We start from the raw sequence: 6845 nt of genomic DNA, 5'->3' as shown, positions 1-6845 counted from the left end.
ATTTTGGTCAGTGTACCGCCAATGTGCTACTATCGAAATTCGCATGGCATGAAATGACATTTTCGTCCCCATTTCAGTATCCTGTTGAAGAGGCGTTTTTAAGTTCAACGGATCCGTACAATAGCCGTAAATACATCTACCCCCAAAGAAATCTTCTGTCTTGTCAACCACCTCTACAAATACGGCGGGAAACAGACAAGTTGAAATGTTATTATCTTGAAATGTGAAATTAACTTTCAAATATGACACATTTCATAAAGAACTGCTGACTCGAAAGAAAAGGCAAAAAGGATGAGTATAAAACTGAATTGGTTTGGAATGAACTGGGCATGCATTTGGCGCCGTGTTTCTTCTAATCATTTCAAATGTGCATAAACGTCATTTCGAAACCGCATTGTGACAGATCTACAAGAAACAGGCAAAAAGCACATACACTTCACGTGTTATGTCCTCGCCTTGATGAGTGAGTGTGTTGGGTTTAACGCTGCTTTTAACAGCATAGTAGTTATATCACGGCGTGTCAGCTTAATGTGGGAGGGAAATAGTGAAGCAGGTCTTTGACATTTAACTATTTGTTAAAACCCATGGGTAGGTCTGGTGCTGACAAAAATAAGATTATAATCAGAGCGTGTCCCGGGATCATAGGATTCCGGCTCGCCGATGGGACGTAACTCTTTGCAGGGAATTGTGGCACCTGATACGACAATTCCATACATGCCCCTTCACAGTAATGATGCCATAAATTATGTATGGTGGTGATGGCCGAAACAGTTCGAGTTGTCCGTAGTCTGAGACGCCTTATATTCACATAAAAGCCACAAAACCCTTTCGATATTTATTAGAAATCTCTGCCAAAAAGGTATTATCATATGAAGTCGACCACTGTCCATTTTTTTAATTCCAAGTGTTTACTTATTTCATTTCAATTGGATGCTTTTGGGTCCAGTCAGACTATTTTGTTGCTTTTATGTGAATATAAGGCGTTATATTATCATGGGTTGCATTGATGCACTGGACGTCAACTTATTGTACATTTTGTTGTAGCGTTATTGCCCACTTTAATATGGTAAGTCATCACAGAATATAGCTACAAAAGAAACTATTAGCAATAGTGAATGTTTGGGAAGATATAGTGCCCGTGGAAGTATGAAATGCCGACGTACAATTATCTTGGGGCGAGTTAACGAAGCATACCAAGTGACATTAATTCATTCAGAGTTGCTTCCCTTGCATTGCAAAGCTGGAAATCACACATGCTATTGCAACATTGTGAACATCAAATCTGTGTCCAAACAATATGAATTCAAAACAAATACTGATTATCGAAGCCTGGGAACTTCCAGTTTCCGGTATATTATCAAATTGAAATACCTGTAATTAGTCTTACGTGACGATACATTTTCATCGTTTTGGACCGCCTCCGTGGTCTAGTGGTAGAGCGTCCGCCCGGAGAGCGGAAAGTCCGGGGTTCGATCCCCGGCCGCGTCATACCAAAAGACGTTAAAAGATGGTACTTGTTGTTACCCTGTCTGGCGCTCGACATTAAGGGGCTTAAACAAGGACTGGTCGGCTCGGAGTCCGTATACTGTGTCTGAGTGGGGTATTCAGGTTAAACTGCGGCATGATATCTCGGATATAAATCGGCATCAGTCCGGACTAGTACAAGCAGCCACACACACACGTGCATGCACGTCGCTATATAAGTGTAATAATCTTGGACGCGACGTTTAACCCAATTTCACCTCACCTCATCGTGTTGACGGTTAGGGGCCGACCATTTGACAAACTGGGGCTGCCTGTGATTTTAGCGAAAAAAATACATCTTTCCCGAAAATGCTTGAAATAAATGATTATGCTTCAGACTGTTCAATACAAAAACAAAGTGCCTGCCACAAAAATTACATTGTTACAATGTTTTTCTTAAAAACAATTTCAAGCTCAAAGTTTTAAATAAAAAATATCTGTTACTTAAGCTGCAGTTAAAAAATATTTTCTAATCTGGAAACAAAATACCACTGGTGGTACAGGATAAGCTCACCTTTTCACGAACACCTGGCATCATCAATCTTTCAAACTGATTAATAAATACATGTTCATGATATAGTCGGAATTGAGCAAAGGATTCGGATTTTAGCAGATATTTCTTATGATTATGGAAATTGTTTTGTCGCTTTTATTTACATATATAGTCATACATGTACAGTTAAACATAGTTTTTACTCTAACTCTAATTTTCGTACATAAAAGTCTTTAAAATAATCAACCATATTCATTACGTTACTCTTCTCAGTGTACATCTTTTCGTAAAACAATTTTGTTCCTTTAAGTATATCCTCGCGGGGTTGTATAACTGAGCCATCATGGGTTTTTCCAATTCAATGAGAGATTTTTTCAGAACGTTTGTAAATTCTAATTGAAAAAAATAATTTTTGGTTGGCTTTACTCCAAGTTCAATCCATTTAGATATGATCTATGACCGTGCCTTCGTTGATTATTTATTTCATCCAAGGTATTTCTCACTGTATTAATTTCATTTAAAATACTTTCTTCCAGCGATTTCATTGGCCTTATCCAATTGTTTATATGTTTCTAAGTTTGTTTCTAATTCTGTTTCATTTATGTTTAAAAAAACAATTTAAGTAAATAAATAGTAAATAATTTTACTTCTAATCATTAATAACACGGTTTCCCAGAGCAACTGGTGCTACGTGTCAAATCCCAAATTAAACAATATATTCACCCAGAAATTTGCACGCAAAATAACTGAGGGTGAAAGCAACAAACAACCAACAAGTAGTATATAATCAACAAATGTAATTAAAAATTCACTAACTTTACAAATCTGTACAAATTACTGCGCAGCACTTACAATGGCAGTAAACAATAGAGTGGTAGTACAATATCCAATGGCAGTATATAATGTAATGGCAGTGGTCAGTATCAAATACACAAATACAGTTGGGATAGCAAAAGTCAGTGACTATAATATATATTCACACAGCGGCGACACGGGACATGCTTCCGAGATGGGATAGGCAGGGAATCAGGGATGATGACCGATCCTCACATGAAAGTTGGTTCCAAAGAGATGAAATGTGTGAGAGATATGTAAACACGCTCTTGTCAAAACAAAATAGATTTCTCTAAGTAAACAAACAATTCATTAGTATTGATACACACATTATTTAGAAGCAACCATAACCAAATGAATAAAGATTTATTACAGTGCATGTATGTCGGTCTAATATACGCGATACGTAGGTAGCTTAGACTGGAAATCAGTCGCCTCTGAAGGTATAGTAATATACTCAAAATTATACAATTTAGTGATCAATGCCTTTGACCAAGATGCCGAACCACACATCTTCTTTCACTGTTTGTTACAACCTTAAGGGATCATACAAATCCTCCAATTACCATCCTATATGTCTCACAAGCTGCGTTTGCAAACCTATGGAGCGTATGGTTAATACTCTATTAGTTTGGTATTTGGAAATCAATCATCACATTCCCGATATATTATGTGGTTTCCAGAAAATAGAAGTTCTATTGATCATCTGGTACGTTTAGAATCGTTCATAAAAATGTCATTGTAAACAAACAACATGCTGTATCCATCGTTTTCGATTAAAAAGATCTTGTGATACAACTTGGAAGCATGGCATTTTGAGAGATCTTCATGATGTTGGATTGCGAGGTCGTTTACCTCAGTTTATATCCTGTTTTGTAACCGACAGACAATTTCAAGTCCGTGTGGGTTCCATCCTGTCAGACCATTACAGTCAGGATCAGGGTGTCCCACAAGGGAGTACTTTTGTCTGCCTCGTTGTTCAGCATTAAAATAAAAAGTCTCTCCAAGGTATTGAATGACTCAATTGATGGGTCCCTTTTTTAGTAGATAACTATAATATATCTTGCTGTGGCAAAAATATGAACACAATAGAAAGGCAACTACAGCTTTGTCGCAATAAAATCCAAAAGCGTTCACTTTAGAATGGTTTGAAATTTTCAAAAGCAAAGACAAATTGTAGACGAAATTATGTTCAACAAAGACAGGCAGCGGTAAATCACTTTCATTCGAATATGTACCAGTCGTGAATGTTGATTTTGTGAAACGTTCTCAGATTGGACTATCGATATGTGCGATAGTCCAATTATATTTAGCACAGGAAAGTGAGCTTGATGTGGCAAGGTTGGAAACAAGACTTTGATGACAAGGCTAGTGGACACTCTTGCCTCGGGAAGATGCCGTTACACATGCTTGGGTTGTCAGTCAAGGTTTCACGAAGTAATTTCTTCGGCAATGTCGTATGGGCCACTCGAGATATAGACATTTATTCATTGAAAGGTGTAGATCCTCCGTTCTGTATCCCTTGTGATAAGAGAATCACTGTCAATCATGTCCTGCTTGACTGTACTGATCTTTCCATCACAAGGGATAAGAATTTCAAAGTTTCATCCATCAAGGATCTTTTTAACATAAGTTCTCATTTAGTTCTTGTTTTTTTTAAAGGAAATGGAATTGATTTATATATTTAGTTTGCTATGTTTCGTAAATTAATTATCTTTTACAATTGGTAGTATGAATCAGTAACTGGCATTGCTAGTGGCTATATCCTCGAAGAGGGTTAAAGTAGCATAAAATTATTGTCACCCTGAGAGGGTTTTGTAAGACCACATCATTCAAAGTATTTTATCTACCGCTGTTTAAACTTCAGAATATTTGTTTATCTTAATCTATGGCCAATCTTGACAACAAACACAAGTGGCGAAAGGGGTGGTGTAAATCCTACTGGGGAACAATGCAGGTAGCAAAGGTACTGTAAATCACCTTGGACCCTGGTATGGTGGGATAACTTTAGTTGTTGGTGATCTTTAGCCTGTTTTTATAATGTGTCGTCTGTCATAATCTGATCCTTTCATTGTTCTAAAACTATGATCTGTGATAAATTGATGGTTATTTATATATGATAAAAATGCCTTACTTGTTCAAGTCACGATATGGCTGAAATATTGCCGATGTGACTTCAAATATTAACTTACCTCCTTACTACTACCTTCTTACGTATCCTTTTTCTGTGTGATGCCTGGTTCCAACTGCAAGAGTTTGATAAGTAATAACAACCTTTACCCCTGTATTGTTTGAGTCTGCGTGAACAAGCAAGAGATTAAAAATGTTGATTTGTCCTCAAAATCTTGAAGGATTCTTATTTTTCGCGATTGTATCACATACTCCAATGACTGTCAAGTCCATATGTGCCATTGTGCCTGTTCTTCACCCAAGTTGAGCTGGTATCTTGATAATGCGGCTTTGCATGACAATTAACCGCCAGCCAGTCAGTCAGTGCTTACTTGTCTTGCCGTGTATAGAACAGGAACTTTTAATATGTGCAGCTAATTCACGTTAGACATGGAGGAGTGGTTATCGGTTATGTGTATCGGCGGCTGTGACCACCTGTTTAATAGCGTCGCACATATACGCCGAGAATATACATGTCCATAGACAAAGAGAAGTCAATACAACTTGTTGTACAGTCACTCGTCCAAGGTCCAGTGACGTGCTCAATATCTCCTGCAGCTTTGCATCAACTTGTCCAGAATGGTGCCTTGCATATACCTTTAGATATATGCCAAAAGGGCCACTTATGCAGCGCAGTACTGGAGGGGTAGGTTCAAACCATTGAATATTTATTACCCTGATTAATGGATAAGTGCGCATTCCAATTTGATTCTCAGCTTCATGTGGAGTATACAGCACGACCGTATTATATATAGTCTTATCTTATTTCACTGACAAGAACAGGAACATTCATTCAAAAAATGAACTCACAATGTTAAAAATGCTCCCAGGCTGAACAATATTCAGACTACACCGTTTCATGCCTCATACATCACACAGTCGTGCCAATACCATTTTCTCCGTCAGTACACAGACAAAGAAATAACAAGTCTGCGACTTAAGGTCCATGATAGGTAGGGAAATGTAACTGTCTGTAAACAATAAACTGAAATTTTGCATAAAAGTTTGACGCGCCAGTGATATCTGATACAGTATTGTGAATTGATACGTATTGTCGATTACACAGTGCACAATCCATTATCTCGCCTGAAAGAGATAATGTGTCGAGAAATATTTCAGCAGCTCCATGTGTCTACATTTCATAACTTTTGAGGTACAATCGAGCATGTTCTTTCTACGAAGATTTTAAAGAGCCCCAAATGACCCGTAGTCAAAAGTTGTTTTATCATCAGGGTTACAATTTTCAAGCTGATAAAGCTTTCATAACGTTTAAGGGTAGCCATGTGGAGGACATGTTTATATTTGACGTATCACTGACACAAAATGTTGTCTGATGCAGTTCCCTAATTTCATTTGTACTAAATGTTACCGTGTGCCTGTGTGCCGCCGTTTGAAGCAGGGTACGCTCACCTTTTCGCGAACACCTTGTATCATCACTATTTGATAGTGGATCATAAACACATGTTTTTGATATTGTCAGAATCGTAAAATTGAATCTCCTGTTTCATTCGATCTACCTCCTCTGGTTGATATGAACATATATGGCAGGATTGTTCATTCGAGGGACAGGATGTTTGGTGAAACAGTTTCTAGAAAGTTGGCTATGCATATATTATTAAAGACAACAAACCTCTTTCCATATCTTCTAAAAGCAAAGCGATTCGTTGCGGTTTTTTAGCTCACTTGCATCTTATCTGCTAATCTCATCATAAGTGCGAATTGTATACTTATCCGAAATGAAAGCGACAAAACCCCGCCGATAAAACAACGAGTTGCTGCCAGCTTCCAACAATATTTTGAAATCCTAAACAGTGACAGGCCTGTT

Source organism: Haliotis rufescens, unplaced genomic scaffold, assembly GCF_023055435.1.
Source record: "Haliotis rufescens isolate VD_foot unplaced genomic scaffold, xgHalRufe1.0.p SCAF_5, whole genome shotgun sequence".
NCBI classification, from domain to species: domain Eukaryota; kingdom Metazoa; phylum Mollusca; class Gastropoda; order Lepetellida; family Haliotidae; genus Haliotis; species Haliotis rufescens.
This window is presented reverse-complemented; position numbering follows the sequence as displayed.